We start from the raw sequence: 19,768 nt of genomic DNA on the forward strand, positions 1-19,768 counted from the left end.
CAGTTGATCTTCGTGTTATTAACTAAGTTGAACAGATAGCTAATGACTTTCACATAGTGAAAAGTGTGGAACTAAGCACTAGTTGCGCCAACGTTTATTAAAATGTTTAAAGCGTTTTTTGGCATGTTTTATTTCATTATTAATAACTAATGATATTCCTTCTGCAAAGTTGTTCAGTAGTATTATGGCGCTTAAGGCGAAACTGGAAGCATTTCCTCACTTTTTGGTTTTTGATTTTTTTTTATTAAATAACGAAACAATATTTTCAAAATCGGTTTTCATACACATGTAGAGGATGGATCAAGGTATCTTCTGTTTTTTTTTTGTAGTGCAAAATGTTTTTCGTTTTAGCAAAAACCATTTTTGAACGAAATTACATAAAAAATGGTTTATGAAAAAATGGAAAACTTTTTCAACACAAAAAAAAAATTCAGAAGATACATTGATCCATACTCCACATGCGTATAAAAACCATTTTTGATAATATTGCTTCGTTATTTTTAAAAAATCAAAAACTGAAAAAATGAGGAAATGCTTCCAGTTTTGCCCTAAGTGGTGAATGTTTCAGTAGAAATATTCACCGCAAATTCTTGCAGGAATATTCCCTTGGGGGAATTTATGAATGAATTTTTAAAAGGATAGAAAACAGCATTTCCATAATGAGTAGGGACAATGCAAATTCGCGGCGAAATTTCTTAAATTTCGCGGACTATTATTGTGAATTTCGCGGTCCTATATATTTGACCGTATTGTCGAAGAAAACTCTTTACTTGGTTTTGTGAGGAGTAATCATAAATTTACTGAAAAAAGTAGCAAATTTGAAAAAAGTATAAAACAAATATATATATATATATATATATATATATTTAAAATGCAATAAACTCGTGAAAAACTTTACACTGTCAAAAGTTATCAGTCAATTTTGCTAATATATTTGTAATTGTTGGAAATTTGTAGGGTATTTTAACAATGTAACCCAATTTCGCGGCATTTCGCGGAATTCTTCAAATTTCGCGGCCATAGCCCGATTTCGCGGATTTCGCGACTTCCGCGAAATCGCGAATTTCCATTGTCCCTAATAATGAGTCATTGGTGTAATTGTCGATAAAATTTGTAAAGAAGCCTTTTGATAAATACTTGAAGTAATTTGTTTTCGAACACAGAATGTTCAGGAAATCCAAAAGGGATAACAAAACACTTCGTTTCGCTGTTGAACTGAATATTTTATTAACTTTAACAAAACAACTACACTTCATTTGCTAGTACATAACTATTTCGATCGGTAGATATGCATACACAGATTATCTATGCAGAAAAAGGCTGTAGTTAATTGTAGTGATATTCACAACAGAGACTGAGTGACCACCTACTAAGAAATTTCGAAGAAATTGGAATTGGATTGAAATTTTGACGTAAACTACGTCTATGGGGAAGGTACGGTACTGTACCACGGCACCGGGTGTAAAATGAAAATCTAAATTTCGCGACCGTCACGAAATTATGAAAGATTTTGCACGCTAATAACTCAGCCATTTATTGACCGATTTTTAAAATTTTGCCATCAAACAATCGCAAAACTATGTCCCTTTCATGTCAAATAGAGAAAACTATTGATTTTCAACAGCAAACTATTGAAAATTGCGGAAAAGTGAACCTATGTTTTAATTTTATTCAGCCAATCACGAGCGAGCACATTTTTTGGGTTTTCTCGCTTGGTATATAAGTTATTGTCTTCTTCTCATCTTCCATCATTCTTCCGCGACACCTCGAGGGGAACGCATCGGAGGACTGCTAGCCAGTTTCTCCGCTTGCTTCTCCCTTCAGTATGCTTTGGCTAGCCGAGCGTGGTGGTCGTCGGCTGTTGCCACTTGCTTTACCAGTCGTCGTCGCGTCGCCGTGCGCGGTACCAGTGGGGCCACCAACCAGATCGGATCAGCTCTGCGAAAATTTTCTTCATTCTGGCTTCATCGGGCGTCCGGGCAGCGCAAGTCAACATTGGAATTAACACAATTATGGAACGCGCTTGCAGTAATACTGCAAGTAAATTAAAACAGCCCTTGAAAATGTCCCACGGGAGTGAACCGAATAATTACAATAGGGGGATTCACTAAACAGCGTAAACTTATTAAACTGATTAAACGTCGCGATCACCAAGGCAATCTTTGATCATTTCATTCGCAAAATCGTGAAACATTTCAAATAAGCAGAAAATCATGGCTTACGCAGCAATTTAATCTGTTTCGTGAGTACCCAAAATATGTTTTGTCTAGCCGTGCGCGGTGGTCGTCGGCTGGCTGATGCTAGTCGTCATGGCAACGCCGTGCGCGGTACCAGTGGGGCCGCCAGCCGGTTCACACCGGATCGGATCTCTGCTAAAATTTTCTTCATCGGGCGTCCGGGCAAGCCAACATCGGAATTAACATAATCATGAAACGCGCTTGCAGTAATACTGCAAGTAAATTAAAACAGCCATTGTAAAATTCCCACGGGAGTGAACCAAATAATTTTCTCATGAGGAAAGCCCGGGACACATAAGTGTCAATCACTATGAGCGCTGTGTGAAAATTGAATAGCGCTCCGTCGCAACCATGAGATATTCAATTCAAAATTTAATGTGCGAAAACTGTGCTAGTTGTTTGGCAATTGGAAAACATTTTCTTCAACTCAGATGATGAAGAAATTTTCATCTTGATGAAATGTATTACTCAGTGTTGCCATATTTCAATGTGTGTAGATCTTCGCAAAATTCTTAAATGTTCTTTACAATTTTGCCGAAAAATTTGCATGATTCATAGAAATTATTTGTTAAACATTAATATTGTGCTGATCGATTTGCAAAAGTTCAATGAGATAATTATAATTCGAAAGCAATTGGTATGCATTGTGCAAAAATCTGTATGGCATCACTAATTTTCACCCCTCTTTCATCTAACCAATCACGTGCGAGAGGGGAATTCGAACTTCTTTGCCATACAACCGTCTAGTATATAAGTTATTGTCTTCTTCTCATCTTCCATCATTCTTTCGTGATACCTCGATGGGAACGCATCGGAGGACAGCTAGCTAGTTTCTCCGTTTGCTTTTCCCTTCAGTATGCTTTGGCAAGCCAAGCGCAGTGGTTGTCGGTCGGTGGTTTCGCTCTCGTGTGTTCACCTTCGCATCATCGTCGTGCGCGGTGCTTATGGAGCCACCACCAGCCGGTTCATACTGGTGCACGGCAAAACTGACACGACACGGCAACAGCGAGGGCTTGCTGCCCGACGTTTTGCACAGCATCGTCACGCAAAATAAACGCTGCCGTTCTGGATTTGGTTATCAAAACTACCGATTTTCACCTCATGTACGCAATAATTGAATAATTATTGTTCAGCATATAGATTCAAACAGCCCTTCTAAGGGCTTCGAAAATGTTTTCCACAAAAGAGAACCGAATAATTTTCCAAGAAAGACGCCGGGTCACACAAACTTCTTCTTATCTTTCATCATTCTTTCACACCTCGAGGGGAACGCATCGGAAGACTTCTCCGCTTGCTTCTCCCTTCAGTATGTTTTGGCTAGCCGGGCGCGGTGGTCGTTGGCTGTTGCTAGTCGTCTTCGCATCGCTGTACGCTGTACCAGTGGGGCTGCTAACCAGTTCACACCGGATCAGATCTCTGGTGCGGCAGGAGCGGAAACTTTCTTCATTCTGGCTTCATCGGGCGTCCGGGCAGCGCAAGCCAACATTGGAATTAACACAATTATGGAACGCGCTTGCAGTAATACTGCAAGTAAATTAAAACAGCCCTTGAAAGGGCTACGAAAATGTCCCACGGGAGTGAACCGAATAATTTTCTCAGGAGGAAAGCATGCGCGGTGGTCATCGGCTGATGTTAGTTGTCATGGCAACGCTGTGCGCGGTACCAGTGGGGCCGCCAACCAGTTCACACCGGATCGGATCTGCGAAAACTTTCTACATCGGGCGCCCGGGCAGCACAAGCCAACATCGGAATAAACAAAATTATGGAACGCGCTTGCAGAAATACTGCAAGTAAATTAAACAGCCCTTGTAAGAGCTTCGAAAATGTCCCACGGGAGTGAACCGAATAATTTTCTCATGAGGAAAGCCAATCACTGTGAGCGCTGTGTGAAAATTGAACTGCGCTTTGTCGTAACATTGAGATATTCAATTCAAATGTGTGAAAACTGCGCTAGTTGATTGGCAATTGGAAAACATTTTCTTCAACTCAGATGATGAAGAAATTTTCATTTTGATGAAATGTATTACTCAGTGTTGCCATATTTAAATGGGTGCAAATCTTTGCAAAATTCTTAAATCTTCTTTACAATTTTGCCGAAAAATTTATAGATTTATAGAAATTATTTGTTAAACATTATAATTGTGCTGATCGATTTGCAAAAGTTCAATGAGATAATTATTTTTGGAAAGCATTTTGTGTGTACTGTGCGAAAATCTGTATGGCATCACTAATTTACACCCCTCTTTCATCTAACTAATCACGTGCGAGAGGGGAATTTGAACCTCTTTGCATTTTTTTTGCATTTAAATTCAGTTTATTCAGGTTTCTTTGTTTGTTTACAATATTTTACAAGGTAAGTGTTTCAACTGCTGAACAGTTATTCATTCTTTGTTTTTATAAAGGTTTGCAATTTGCTGTTTTGGTTTGATTAGCTTCTAGCTGGTTTTACATGTAGTACTGGTTTGTACATTTTGTTTCAATTATTAACATTATCCTACCTAACTACTACAACTACTATTTACATCTTATGGGTACAGATTTCTAATGCAATCAATTTCGGAGGTTTGTGCTCTAAGTTTATGGCGTTCTGATATCTTGATTAGTCTCTGATCGATTGGGTCGCGATTTGCCAGTTGGTGGACCTCGACTGTGCGTGTTCCTTTGGGCAGGTTGAGTATCATCCTGAGGTATTTGTTTTGCAGCACCTGGAGCTTATTGCGGTGGGTTCTTGCACATCCTTGCCATACCGGTGACCCATACTCCAGCATGGGGGCAACGATGAGGTTGTACACTGCCAGTTTGTTGGTTTTGGAGACTTTGGAGCGTCGGTTGATGAGCGGGTATAGCCGTTGGAGCATGACGGTGCCTTTGACTATCCGATCGTTGATATGGGAGCGGTACAGGAGTTTGCTGTCGAGTGTTAGACCAATGTAGCGGACTTCGGGGGACCAGTCGATTTCCACGTTTTGGACCTTAACCTTGGTGGTCGGTTTCAGTCGATCCGTGTTCCGATGTGGGAACACTATGGTTTGTGTCTTGGCCCCGTTGACACGTATCTTCCAGTCAGACAGGTACTTAACGTACGCGTCAAGTCCGCTCTGGAGTTTGGAGACAAGATGCCGCATGACTCGTCCTGAGTACCTGATCGAGGAATCATCGGCGAACAGGGATAGTGTGCCACCTCCCGGTAATGGAGGGACGTCGGAAGTGTACAAGTTGTACAACAGTGGCCCAAGGACGCTTCCCTGGGGGACGCCGGCCGTGACCGGGAACGGATCCGAGAGGGTGCTACCGACGCAGACCTGGGACGATCTGCCATCGAGATAGTCAGAAATGATCTTGACGAGGTACACGGGGAAGTTGTATTGTAGGAGTTTGTGGACCAGCCCATCGTGCCACACGTTGTCAAAAGCTTTCTCGATATCGAGTAGAGCCATGACTGTAGTTTTGGATATTGCTTTTTCCTGTTTGATCGAATTGGTCACCTTTTGGAGCTGGTGCACCGTCGAGCGACCGCGCCGGAATCCGAATTGCTCATCCGGGATGATGTTGTTGGAATCGGTGTGCTGCAGCAGTCTTGTGTATATTGTTCTCTCGAAAAGCTTACTAATGGATGATAGGAGGCTAATCGGACGGTAGCTTGTGGGCCTAGTCGGGTCCTTGCCCGGCTTGACGATGGGTACCACCTTGGAACGCTTCCACGCTGTTGGAAAGTGGCCAATGGCTAGGCATTGGTTAAACACCTTAACCAGTAGTGAGCGAGCCCTGGGACCAAGGTTCTTTAGGACTATGTTAAAGACGCCGTCAAAACCAGGGGCCTTCATGTTTTGTGAGTGTTTGATCACGCCAGATAGTTCGTCAAGTGTGATTTTTTGCTCATCAGGCAGCTCGATAGGTAAGTTACCAAACTGGAAGATACTTTCAAGCACCGAGTGTTCCATTGGGCTGACAAGATCGCGACCCAGATTGTGGGCAGCCATGAAATTTTTGGAGAGGCAATTTGCTTTTTCTCCGGAGGTTAAAGAGACTACATTTTCCCCCTCACCTTTAAGAGGTGGTATGGGTTTGGGTTTGTTTTTAAGAACTTTTGTGACACGCCAGAAGGGCTTGGAGTAATTAGGTAGAGCGGCAATTTCCTTACTAAACTGTCTGTTCCTAAGCTTTTGGACGCGGGTAGCAATTATCTTATTCAACTTTTTGTACAATGCTCTTCTAGCCATGTTTTGAGTGCGTTGGAATTGTCGCCGAACGGCGTTTCTTAGTGCAATTATTCTTTTGGTTTCTGGGTCAAGATTGAGAAACTTACGTGACACTGGAGACGGAGGGATGTAGCGCTGCTCGGCCTCTGCCAAGTCGTCCGTGAGGCAGCGGAGCACGCTGTCGATGTCTTCTGCGGTTGTTAATGGAGGGTCTTCGGGGATTCGGTCCTCGATGAAACGCTGTAGTTGGGGCCAGGCCGCACGATGGTAGTTTCGTCGCTGATATTGTTGACGCACGTTGACCGCTTCCTGTAGTTCGAGTACCACCGGGAGATGGTCCGAGGACAGGTCGGTGATGGTTCGAATGGCAGAGCAGTTGTCCGCCACGTTGGTCAATACGATGTCGAGTGTAGACCCGACTCCGGCTGTTGAATAGTACGTTGGTGTTTCCGGGTGGAGAACGACATAGTGCCCGGCTTGAAGGTCCTCAGCCAGCACCGTGCCATTCTTATTGTTCCGGGGGTTGCCCCAGAGGGAGTGCCGGGCATTCAGATCTCCGGCGACGATGAACTTGTTCTTCCAGCGGGTGAGTCTCTGGATATCATTTTTCAGGCGAGTTGCAGATCCATCCAATTCTTTGCACTGGACCGGGCAGTATGCAGCAATGCAGATCACGGGGCCGCCGGGGGACGCCAGCTCGACTCCGACAGCTTCGATCATTGATAGCCTCTTTGCCGTCCAGCCGTCTAGTATATAAGTTATTGTCTTCTTCTCATCTTCCATCATTCTTTCGTGATACCTCGAAGGGAACGCATCGGAGGACAGCTAGCTAGTTCCTCCGTTTGCTTTTCCCTTCAGTATGCTTTGGCAAGCCAAGCGCGATGGTTGTCAATGGTTGCGATTTCGTGTGTTCCCTTCGCATCGTCGTCGTGCGCGGCGCTACTGGAGCCCCCACCAGCCGGTTCAAACTGATGCACGGCAAAACTGATACGACACGGTAGCCTTGCTGCCCGACGACGTTTTGCACAGCATCGTCACGCAAAGCTAACGCTGCCGATCTGGATTTGGTTGTCATAATTAGGGACCATTCATAAACCACGTAGACTTTTTGGGGGGAGGGGGGGGTCTGGCCAAAGTCTACGCTCCATACAAATTTCAAAATTTTTGTATGGACGAAAGTCTACCGGGGGGGAGGGGGGGGGTCTGAGATGGCCAAAATTTGGTCTACGTGGTTTATGAACAGCCCCTTACCGAATTTCACCTCATGTACGCAATAATTGAACAATTATTGTTCAGCATATAGATTCAAACAGCCCTTCTAAGGGCTTTGAAAATGTTTTCCACAAGAGAGAACCGAATAATTTTCCAAGAAAGACGTCGGGACACAAACTTCTACGCATCTTTCATCATTCATTCACACCTCGAGGAAGACGCATCGGAAGACTGCTAGCTAGTTTCTCCGTTTGCTTCTCCCTTCAGTATGCTTTGGCTAGCCGGGCGCGGTGGTCGTCGGTTGTTGCTAGTCGTCTTTGCATCGTTGTGTGCGGTACCAGTGGGGCTGCTAACCAGTTCACACCGGATCAGATCTCTGGTGCGGCAGGAGCGAAAACTTTCTTCATTCTGGCTTCAAAGGGCGTCCGGGCAGCTTTGCAGAAGCCAACAAAATTACACCGCTGAATAGCGCTTGCAGTTAAACAGACCTTGTAAGGGCTACGAAAATGTCCCACGGGGGTGAAAGAATAATTTTCTAAGGACGAAAACCCGGGACACAAGTGTCAATCACTATGAGCGCTGTGTGAAAATTGAATAGTGCTCCGTCGCAACCATGAGATATTCAATACAAATTTGTTTAAACTGTGCTAGTTGATTGGCAATTTCGAAAACATTTTCTTCTTCTCACATGATGAAGAAAATTTCACTTTGATGAATGTATTACTCAGTGTTGCCATATTTCAATGTGTGCAAGTCTTCGCAAAATTCGTAAATCTCTACAATTATGCCCAAAAATTTGCATGATTTATCGAAATTATGCAAATGTTCAATCGAAAGCATTTGGTGTGCGTTGTGAAAGTATCGAAACCACCGAGAATTTAAAATCAACTGCATCAAAGGCGCGGCGTGGAAATTTAACCATGTTTTGTCGCATAGGAGCTCATTTTTTTTTGTAAAATTGATTCGAACAGTTCTTTAAAGGGCCAACAATTTTCTGAAAGATGGTACGGTGAGTTTTCCGAGAAAGTTGCTACCGCCAAGAATTTGAAACCAATATTTTTAACAAATTCTGGTTCAAACAACCCTTTTGAGGGCTTCATCAGCAGTTTTAAGAAAGAGTAAACGGCAGATTTTCTGACAAGGTGACGCTGGTGGTCACATAAGTGTCAAAACCACCGTATTTTGCAACCTCCTACTCCTAAACTAAATGCAACAGCTTGTCTTATCACCTGGCCGAGTCACCGAATCTGTCGAGTACGCTTCCTTCTTGCGTGTACAGTGTATAGTTATAAAGGAATTTCTTGAGGCTTTGCTTATGCTTCAAACTTTGTAATAAATATTTCCAACACAAATCTCCAGAATCCACCAGAATCTTGTAGAATTTACCTTGTTAAAATTAACGATTTCCAAACCATTAGCCACTACAAATTCTATTATTGATCCAAAGAAATTGCATAGTAGTCCTTTGTCGTTCATAACAAACTGTTTTACGTAGTTTACGTCATGCGGTTGTGTCTTGTACACACCCCTCTGATTTTTCACTTTGAACTAGAACTTAATTAATTACCTGAGATCCTTCAGAATTTCTGATGGATTTACCCTGATGGAGTAATTTGCTAAGAATGTCTCAAAGAATCTCCCTTTTGGATTCTCTGAAGAAATTCTCAAGGGACGAAATGCATGTTGGATTTTAAACTTAAGTTAAACCTTGCGGGAAATCCCTATCAGGAATGATCTGTATACTGTACAATTGAATTCATATTAGTAGTTTAAGTTGAAAGCTCCGACAGATCTGGTCGGTGAAATATAATTGGTGTTTTCGTGTTCTATTATCAGAGATGATGGTTCATAGGAGTGGTTTACTTGGGATCCCAACATGTATATGAACTAATCTTCCAACAAATACTTGGGGCAAAGTTCTTTGAAGAATTCAAAGAGGAGGTTATGGAAAAAGTCATGGAAGAATTGTTGAAGAATTCCTCAGAGGATTACCCGGAAGAATACGTGGAGGAATTTCTTATGGATTTTTTGCAGAAATTCCTGGAAGAATCCTTTGAAAATAATTGAAAAAATCTCTAGAGGAATTCCTTGGAGGAATTACCTAGGAATCTTTAGAGTATTTTTTTTTTATAGGAATCATCGGAACCCTTTCTTAAGAAATCCTTGGAGAAGTTGCTGAAGAATTCTCCAACCACAATTTCTAGATGAACTCTAGGGGAAATCTTTTTAAGAACTTTTGGAGAAATATTTGAATATTTGACTGGACGATCGTCAGTTAGAATTCACGTAGGAATCGTTGAGAAAACTTTCGGAGAGATCTCTGGAAGAACTACTAGTAAGCTCCCTAGAAGACCTACAAAAGAAATACTTTTAATATCTCTAGAAATATTCCCTGAGCCATCCATAATAAACATTCAACTTGTAAGACATGTACAAAATCCTGTAATAGTAGTTTACGCAACAAGGTGCAGAATGACGATTTTTACAGCACGAGTCGTACATTTATGCAACGAGGCTTGCCGAGTAAGATAATTACGACGATGATAGCCTATGAATTCGTTTGCAGCAGTACTGAACCCTTTCACTACTGTGGTATCCTATCATGAAATTCAAAACAAAAACCAGCAATCTACGCAACAAAACGGCTACAGGATTACCTTCTGAGATGAGTTCAGATATTCCTAAATTCCTTCATCTTCCAAGAATTCCATTCTAGAGTCTCCTAAAAGTTTCCTCTGGAATGTCTTCAGAAGTTTTTTACGACTTCTTGGGTATTTCTGAGAATTTCACCAATTTTACCCGGGATTTCTTTCGGGATTCCTTCAGGAGTTCTCTCAGGGATTGTTTCAGGAATTCGTTCCGAGATTCCTTCAGAAACTCCTTCCAAAATTCGATCAGGGCTTCCTAACTGAAATTCTATGCAAGATTTTGCCCGGAGTTCCTTCTGGGATTTCTTTGGGAATTCTTTAGGAGATCCTTCTAATATTCCTCCAAGAACTTCTTCGGGATTTTTTCCTCGAGCTCTTTCCGGGATTTTTCCAGGAACTACTTCTGAAGTTGTTTCAAGAATTCCTTCCGAGATTCCTACGGTAATTCCACCTCAAGAGATTCCTCCAAGAACCTCTTCGGGGTTCCCCCAGAAACATGTTCCAGGATTCTTTCGGAATTTCTTCGGGAGCTCCATCAGGGATTCTTCCGGGATTGTTTTTTCTGGGCTTCTGGCAGAAATTGCTTCAAGAATATCTTCAGGAACTCCTTCGTGGGTTTCTTCGGAACCTTATCCCGGGACTCCTTTTGGAACTTTTTCTGGGATTCCTCTTGGAACTTATTTCGGGATGTTTTTTTGGAATTCCTGAAAAAACTGCTTCCAGATTTTTTTCCAAGAGTTCCGCTTGGAATTTCTGCAGCCCCCTCTGGATTTGCTCTGGAAGTTCATTGTAAATTCTTTCAGAGGTTTCTAATGGAAATCCTTTAGGAGTTTATTAGGGAGGATGTGGTGATATTCCTCCTGCAGTTTTTGTTAATAGAATGCCTCATGAAGTTCCTACAGGATTTTCTTGAGGAAAAACTTCAGCAAGATCCTTCTGGTTTTCCTCTGAAGCTATTAGAGAAATCTCGGATGGAATTCCTGGTGAATTTCCTAAACTCCATGAGAAATCCTGGAAGAAATCCCTTGAAGTCCCAGAAGGAATCTCAAAAGAAATCCTGGAAAGAGTTCCAGAGATGGATCCTGTTAGAAATCTCAGAAGAAACTTCTTGAAGGACCTTGGAAGGAACCACTTCCTGGAGGAATTCTGATAAGAGCTTCAATCCCAGTCGGAACCTCTTTAGGAATCTCAGAATCAACTTCTGGAAGAATCCCAGAGGGAACTTCTGAATAAATCCTAAATAAACCCCTAGATAAATCTCATCAAGAAGTTTCTGGGAATCCTTAAAAAAAACTCCTGGAGGAGTCCTGAAACAAACATGTGGAGAAACCGCGACAGACTCCTGCGGAATCCCAAAAGAACCCAAAGGTACCTCCTGGAGGGGTACCACAGTGCCGTCATCAAGTCCCTATAGGGCACTTAGTAAATAATTGAGGACTTATTGGAGACAGCAAAAAATCCAATAAATGGGATCGAAAAACACACTTTTCATCATTAAGGACAGATTTGTCAGAATCCCAAAATTCCCGCCACAATGGCCGATTTCGGTACCTACTCACGATTTCGAGAGCACGAATCTCTTCGTCAACAAAATCAGCGCATCCGATCTTCTTATTTAAAGCTTATTACAAGTGAGCAAGAACAGAATAATAAAATGCACTGTTGTTTAAATCTTGCTTCTCACGGTGTCAAAATTTCGATTATTATCGAACATTCATGTACCTCGGATTTTTTTTCGAAAATGATTAGTATTTGGGCTATATATTCATATTTGGAACACTAGAACATATTTCATCGGCGAAAATTTTTCCATACATTTTGTATGGGACGTTTTTTGCGCAAAAATAGTAATTATTGGTTTTTAGTATGGAAAATAGCCAAAACTCAGCTAACTCAAATTCTCCCCGATAGAAAATTTCCAAATTTCGCCATTATACATTATACATACCCGAAATTCTAATATTCTATGAAAAAAAATCTGAGGTACATGAAAGTTCGATAATAATCGAAATTTTGACACCGTGCTTCTTGAGATTTGTGCGTCTGAAGTTCTGATATACTCTTGAAGCGGGATTTCAAGACGTTTGTCCTTAATATTATTATCTTCCGTCCCAGATTATTCCAGATCACCTTCCGTCGTCTTTCACCTAAAGTAAATGAGTTCGTGGGAAGTTACCAAGCCGGTTTCATCGACGGCCGGTCGACAACGGACCAGATCTTCACCGTTTGGCAAATCTTCCAGAAATGCCGTGAATACCAGGTTCCAACGCACCACCTGTTCATCGACTTTGAGGCGGCATACGATAGTATCGACCGCACAGAGCTATGAAAAACCATGGACGAGAACAGCTTCCCGGGAAGCTTACCAGATAAGAGCAACGATCGACGGTGTGCAGAACAGCGTAAGGATTTCGGGTGAACTATCTAGTTCATTCGAATCTTGACGGGGACTACGACAAGGTGATGGACTCTCCTGCCTACTATTCAACATCGCCCTGGAAGGTGTTATGCGACGAGCCGGGCTCAACAGCCGGGGTACGATCTTCACGAAATCCGGCGAATTTGTCTGTTTTGCGGAAGATATGGATATTGTTGCTAGAACATTTGGAACGGTAGCAGAACTGTACACCCCCCTGAAACATGAAGCAGCAAGGTCGGGCTGGTGGTGAAAACGGCTAAGACAAAGTACATGCTGCTAGGTGGGACTGACCGAGACAGGACAAGCCTTGACAGCAATGTTACGATAGACGGGGATACTTTTGAGGTGGTTGAGGAGCTCATCTATTTCGGTTCCTTGCTAACGGCTGACAATAGCGTGAGCCGTGAAATACGAAGGTGCATCATCAGTGGAAGCCGTGCCTACTACAAGCTCCAGAAGAAACTGCGGTCAAAAAAGATTCACCCCCGCACCAAATGTATCATGTACAAGGCCGGTGGTTCTCTACGGACACGAGACTTGGACGATGTTCGATGAGGACCTACAAGTACTCGGAGTTTTCGAGCAATGCGTGCTAAGAACGATCTTCGGCAGCGTGCAGGAGAACGGTGTGTGGCGGAGAAGGATGAACCACGAGCTCGCTGCACTCTACGGTGAACCCAACATCCTGAAAGTGGCTAAAGCTGGACGGGTATGGTGGGCAGGGCATGTTTCAAGAATGCTGGACAACAACCATTGCAAAGTGAGTGTTTGCTAACCATCCGGTTGGTACAAGAAGGCATGGAGCACAGAGAGCACGACGGGCGGACCAGGCGGAGCGGGATCAAGCGAGCGTTGGTCGTGACTGTCGTTGAAAAGCTGCAGCTGCAAATCGAGTATTATGGCGGCAAATTGCTAATTCAGTGTTATCATGAATTTGATGTTGAACTTTGGGGAAATTAAGCCATTGCGTACAATAGGCTGAACTTTTGTGTGTTGAACTTAATAAATGAAATGAATCATTATCTTAACTACGACTGTAATCATTGAAAGGCGATCTTTAAAAGACACTTCAGATAATTCACCTTCATTCTAATGAACGCAGATACAGTGAACCAACCCTCTTCCAAGTCATAAGCCAACTCGTTCCATGTAATTTTTGTAGGAACCACAATCAGGAGGAGCCAAAACATGTGCACTCCTGCAGCAGCTGACTGCAAAAATATTTGCCCGAACCGTGTCGAAATTGAAATTCGAAAATCATTCGCTAACGAGTGCAGCTATTCCTTTGATGAAATATTTCGTCCCAACAATGAACGCGCGGGCGCGTTATTGCATTTCCCATCAAACGATCGACCCTACGCAAACAGATAGTTGGGTTGGCTGGATTGCTATCTCCTCCGTCACGTCGGACGCCGCGCCGCACCGGTATTGGGATCAGGATGGTCGAAGAGTTTGCAGCATGGTTAGCGAGCTGTATGGGGTTGCATTGTGCCAACAATTGGCAGTAGAGCAGTAGATACGAACAAATCAGCAGTGCTAGAAAGGGGATTTTTACAGCAGTCAGTGGCACAGCAGAAGAAAAAATGTAAATTTGATTATCTTCTGCATCAACTGAGGGAGCTCAGCTCAATTTCAACCTCTGAACTCTGGTAGCTGGACGGATGGTTTTGGTTCGAACGGGGGTGTATTGCGTCTGGAAGCAACATCGCAAATTCTCTGTGATGAGGTTTCAATCTTTTCTTTTGTTGTGACCTTTGTGGAAGAGAGTGTCTAGTGACGTTCGCAGAGCTGATGAAAGCGAATTGGTAAATTAATATTTATGGCGCAATTTGGATCCTACAATCAAGACGCAGTTGAATTGAATAAGTTAAAACGTTAGTGATCAGAAAGAAAATAAAAAGTGTTAGCACTTAATACGAGCCCGAAGTTACGTAGTCGGCCGCGTGCTGGCTGCCGATTTTGCTAACTTAGACAGAAAATATCTAGGGAATCGCGCCACTTGGGCGGTGGCTTCTATATTCGTCTGTTTTCCACTATAACTCAGTCAAATTTGGACCAATTGACACAACTTTTGGAATGTGGTGAGATAGATATAGTAGGTATCTACCCGTGTACAACATTTCAAGTCAATTGCTATTTTCCATGAGAATAGACGATCTTCTTCAAAATCACAAGAACTCTTCAATAAATTCTACAATATTGCATTGTTCTAATTAAAACCTAACCGCTAACGGAGCCTACCAGAACGCTCTCCACAGTATTTTTCTCTTACTGCGGTGCAGTGGACCTTGTGTTTCTCAGAGATAAACAGCTGCCCTTCTTTAGTGTCAAACGTGAGGCTAAATAAGGGCGGAATTATGATGATGTTATTGAATAGTTTAAATTTTCACCTATATGGTTTCGCGTTATGCGATTTACACAGTGTATGCTGTGTATCCTCGCCTTTGGCTGTTTCCAATCGATACCGTAAACCGGGGACAAATTGATCATTCGGGTACGACATTGTAATTCCATACTAGGAACTCTTAGGCGTCGTAATAATCTTAATATTTTTACGTCATCTGGTTCGTAGCTGCCTAGACATGAGAGTAGACTTTTATTTATTTTGAAAAAAGTTACTTTTGCCTTATTTTTTAAGAAATTTGCAATGTATTTCTCATTTAGCTGAAATCATTGCTACCGCTACTAAACAATTGATTGCTAATAGGACTTCCCGTGAATTCTCTGTTTTAACATTTTTGTGGAGCGTTGGTTGGGAAGTTATGTAGCTAATCAGAACATGAAATGGTTAAAAAAAAGTTCATTTTATGATTAAATAGTCATTTAGTGTGATAGAAATCTCTTATTTTAAATGAAATTGCCTACCGTTTAAAGGAAAATTTCAAAATTTAATTTTGCATTTTAAACATTAAATTCACTAGTTATAAGATTTTAAATGTTTTATTCGGTTTTAGAGGAGCAAAATTAAGCGGAGAAGGAAATTTTCCTTTCCAACCGATGCCTAATTGTATACTGTTCAATTTCGCCCGAAAGTGGCATTTCCAATGTTTTATATTTGGAGTTATTTAACTTAAAGTTTAAATTTGTTGAACAATATTCTGTTACATGATTCCATGGAGATCCACAGGGTACTGGTTTTACAGAAATTTTCTTGATAATATTTGAATTGGCACTGATGTTATCCGCAAAAGTTGTTTTAAAGTGATTAATTTGACCCCGGATTACGGTACCGATCTGGTTTTATTGCTGCTGTTTTCGTGCTGTTATTGTAAAGAGCTTAATCTTGCCTAGTTTGAGTACTGGCTATGGTCGACAGCTCAGATCAATCTTCACGATCGATCAGTCTTTGCAGACTTATGAAAAATGATAAAGCCCAAGTAGCTTCAGGTCAAAAATCAAACTTTGGTGAGGAGAACTTCTATCTAAGAAACCTTGTGCGCCTGGTGTTTGATACTTTCAGTAAGAATAAAACAGAAAACTCGCGTGTCATAGCTCGATCTTGTGTGCTTTTCAATAACGTAATCGTTGCTATACTCATCTCTGAACTAAGCACCAGAGATGTATGTGTTATTCCAACTGATGTATCTGTTGGAAACATCAACAGGAAATACGTCTATTGTTCGGTTTATTTATCGCGTGATGAATCATCTCCTACGGAGGATTGAGGAGAACGTGCCTCTGGAGGCGACCTACTGATACATAATCCCCTACGAATGCTTTCAAGCAAGTCATCGCATACTGAACTTCAAATGACCGCTAATTATTGGCAGTGATGCTAATGCTGACCATATTATCTGGGGCGGCTCAGACTTTAACTTGAAAGGCTCAAGTAGGCAACCGCCCAATCTTCAAGGTATCTGCTAGAGAGGAAGTGTTGACGTTTGATTTAACAAAATTAGTCACGAGTCGACTTATTGGCATGTGTCAGATATAGACATGACATGATTTCCGTCCCATTAGCTTAGCTACTCTGGATCTCTCCAAAGCGTACAATCGGGTGTGGCGCGAAGGAGTTCTCCGTCAACTTAAAGAATGGGGATTTGATGGAAATCTGCCCCTATTCATCCAATCCTTTCTATCGCATCGTAGTTTCCAAGTATCTATCGGCCATCAGTTTTCACGCACCTACACGGAAGAAAACGGAATCCCTCAAGGATCTGTTCTGGCAGTATCACTGTTCTTGATCGCTATGGAGTCTCTCGTCAAATGTCTTCCCAAAGATGTGCAAATATTCGTATATGCAGATGACATAGTGTTGGTTCTTGTCGGAAAAAATGCTACTAGAGTCTGTATCAAACTTCAAGTAGCCATTAGAGCAGTTGCAAGATGGGCAAACTCCGTTGGATTTCAAATGGCTGCCGAAAAATGCTCGATCTCCCATATTTGTAACCATCGACATAATCCTCGGTCCAGGGAAGTCACGGTGGACGGTACACGGATCCCGTACAAAAAGGTCGTCAAAATAGTATTCTTTGGCCGACACCTCTCGTTCAACTACCACTTTGAGCATGTAAGAACTGAATTGCAAAAAAGAAACAGTCTAATACAAACGATTAGCCGGTGTCAATCCACTAGAAATCGCAACACACTTATGAATGTTGGTAAAAGCTTAATTTTGTCAACAAATTTCTATGGAGTAGAAATAGAAGTCGCAATTCCGATCAGTTCAAAAAAGCGCTTTCGCCATTTTACAATAAAATGGTTCGGGAAGCATCCGGGCTACTCCCGTTTTCGCCATTTAAATCATTGTGCTCTGAGGCCGGAGTTGTTCCTTTTGAACATGTATTAGCTCTCGTTGTTGCCAAGCGGGCCATATCCGCCGCCGAAAGATCGAGAAATACATACATCTTCCCAATGTCTTCTTACAACAATAGCTAACAACCTGTACCACACCGTAACAAGAACTCGAATTCCAAAAACACTTCCATTGGTCTGGATAACGGATCGTAGATGGGATAAGCATTGCCCGAAAATTGGCTGGCGACTGAAACATCAACTCACAACAAACGACTCGCCGCTGAAAGTACAAGCACAATTTCTGGCAATTGTAGAGAGAAATTACAAGTTTCACGTGAAAGTTTTCACTGATGGTTCGAAGGCCGAAAACCGTGTGGGGTTCGGTGTATGCGGTCCTGATATCAACGCATTGTATCGGCTTCCCAATCACTGTTCCGTATTTTCAGCCGAGGCAGCCGCCTTAAAACTAGCCGTAGAATCATTACAGCAACTTGGCGCTCCTGTGGTGGTTTTCACTGACTCAGCCAGTGTTCTAGAATCACTCGAAAGTGGAAAATCACGCCATCCTTGGGTACAATCAATAGAAAAGAAGTGAGGGGGTTAGAAGCACAGGGGTGTAAGTGACAAAAACCCACTTACGAGTAAATGAGGTTTAAAGTTTTTGTTTAATTTTTTATCCCATACAAAATGTATGGAGCTTCAAAATCAACCCAATTTTCCATGATTTATTGTAATTTTTCAAATCATCGTAGAAACAATCTTAAAAAAGTTCCTGAAAGCTTGAAATCTGAAGAATTTTATGATATGCTCAGCTCAAAATCGACAAAATGGTCACTTACACCCCTTTGATTCTGGGCCCCTCAAGTATAAACCCAATATCACATTCTGCTGGATTCCCGGACATAAGGGAATCGTCGGGAATGAAGAGGCCGATCGACTTGCAGCTTCCGGTAGGACCAGCCAGCGGCTCAACACAAGACTACCAGGGGACGATACCCGAAAACACATCAAATCATCGATAGAATATGCATGGCGCATAACGTGGTCAAATGAAGCAGAACTGTTTTTGAGCAAAGTGAAAGGAACAACCAGGGTCGTGCAATTTCGAAAGGAAAACATGACGTACGACGACTGTAGCAAATCGTTTCCCATGCGAACGGACTGCTGTGATGCTTCATCTCTCACCCAGCAACACACTCGTTCGTTGCTGCTACAGAAACAAGTGTGTATGAAACATGGGAAGATACACTTGGATTTTCGTTTCATTTATGAGTCATTGAAATACTTCAACATGCTAAAAACACTATTTAAACCACATTTTTAAATAGTGGTGCACGCCCATAGAATGATAATTATGTTTTATGAAAGAGGATAACAAATTCGACCACTTAAATCCAATTAACAGGCGCCCGTAACCATTGAGAGACTAGCGCGCACCAGTGAGACACTAATGCTCTGACGGGTGAAGCACAAGCAATGCGACCGGGTGGGAGACTACCGAGTGCTACGATGAGTGGAAAAGTTTTTTTTAACGACCGAGTCATTAGAAAAATGTATGAAACACTTGAAGTGACTCATTCAAATGTTGCATGAAAGTGTATCATTGAAACGAAATTGTACGCCCCTGGGAACAACAACCAAATGTAACGACAGAAAAAAACGAAAGTAGCAGAGGATTCTATCTCGACTTAGGATCGGTCATACGAAGCCGACACCTGCCCATTATATAGGAAGTTCTCGTGACGTCCCCGAATGCGATGTATGTCATTGTGGCCTTACAGTGGAACATCTCCGCGTGACCTGTCCAGCCTACGAAAACAATAGAAATATCACTATATTTAACTAACTAACGGGGGATCCATCAATTTGAGTAACCAAATGCATTTTCCTTAATTTTTAGCGAGGACTTTCAGAAAATCGGCAACTTAAACATTTTTGAAGACAAGGTGTAAATAGTGGGCCGGTCTCAGCGAGAATTACCCAGGTAAGTGTAGGATTGCTCAAGTTTTCCCTTAGTCAATGTCGACCCTGAAGGACTTTTAAGGTGAGGTGGCCTGGGCGTATGGACGTCGATACCACAGGATGTGTGGAGCGTCCCATCGGTAGCTACACAGTCCTGGGCACCCACAGTGGCGAAGAGGGCTGAATTGAAGGATCTCCATCCTGGGCAATGGAGATCGTCTTGATTTGTGGCCAGGTCAAATTTCTGTCAACTTCCTTTATTTTCTTGTTGAGGCTGCGCCACCATGAGCCTCTGGGTCTGCCTCTGCTGCGATGTCCTGCTGGATTCCAATGTAACGCTTGTTTACAGATTTC

The sequence above is a fragment of the Aedes albopictus genome, chromosome 3, assembly GCF_035046485.1.
Source record: "Aedes albopictus strain Foshan chromosome 3, AalbF5, whole genome shotgun sequence".
Classification (NCBI taxonomy): domain Eukaryota; kingdom Metazoa; phylum Arthropoda; class Insecta; order Diptera; family Culicidae; genus Aedes; species Aedes albopictus.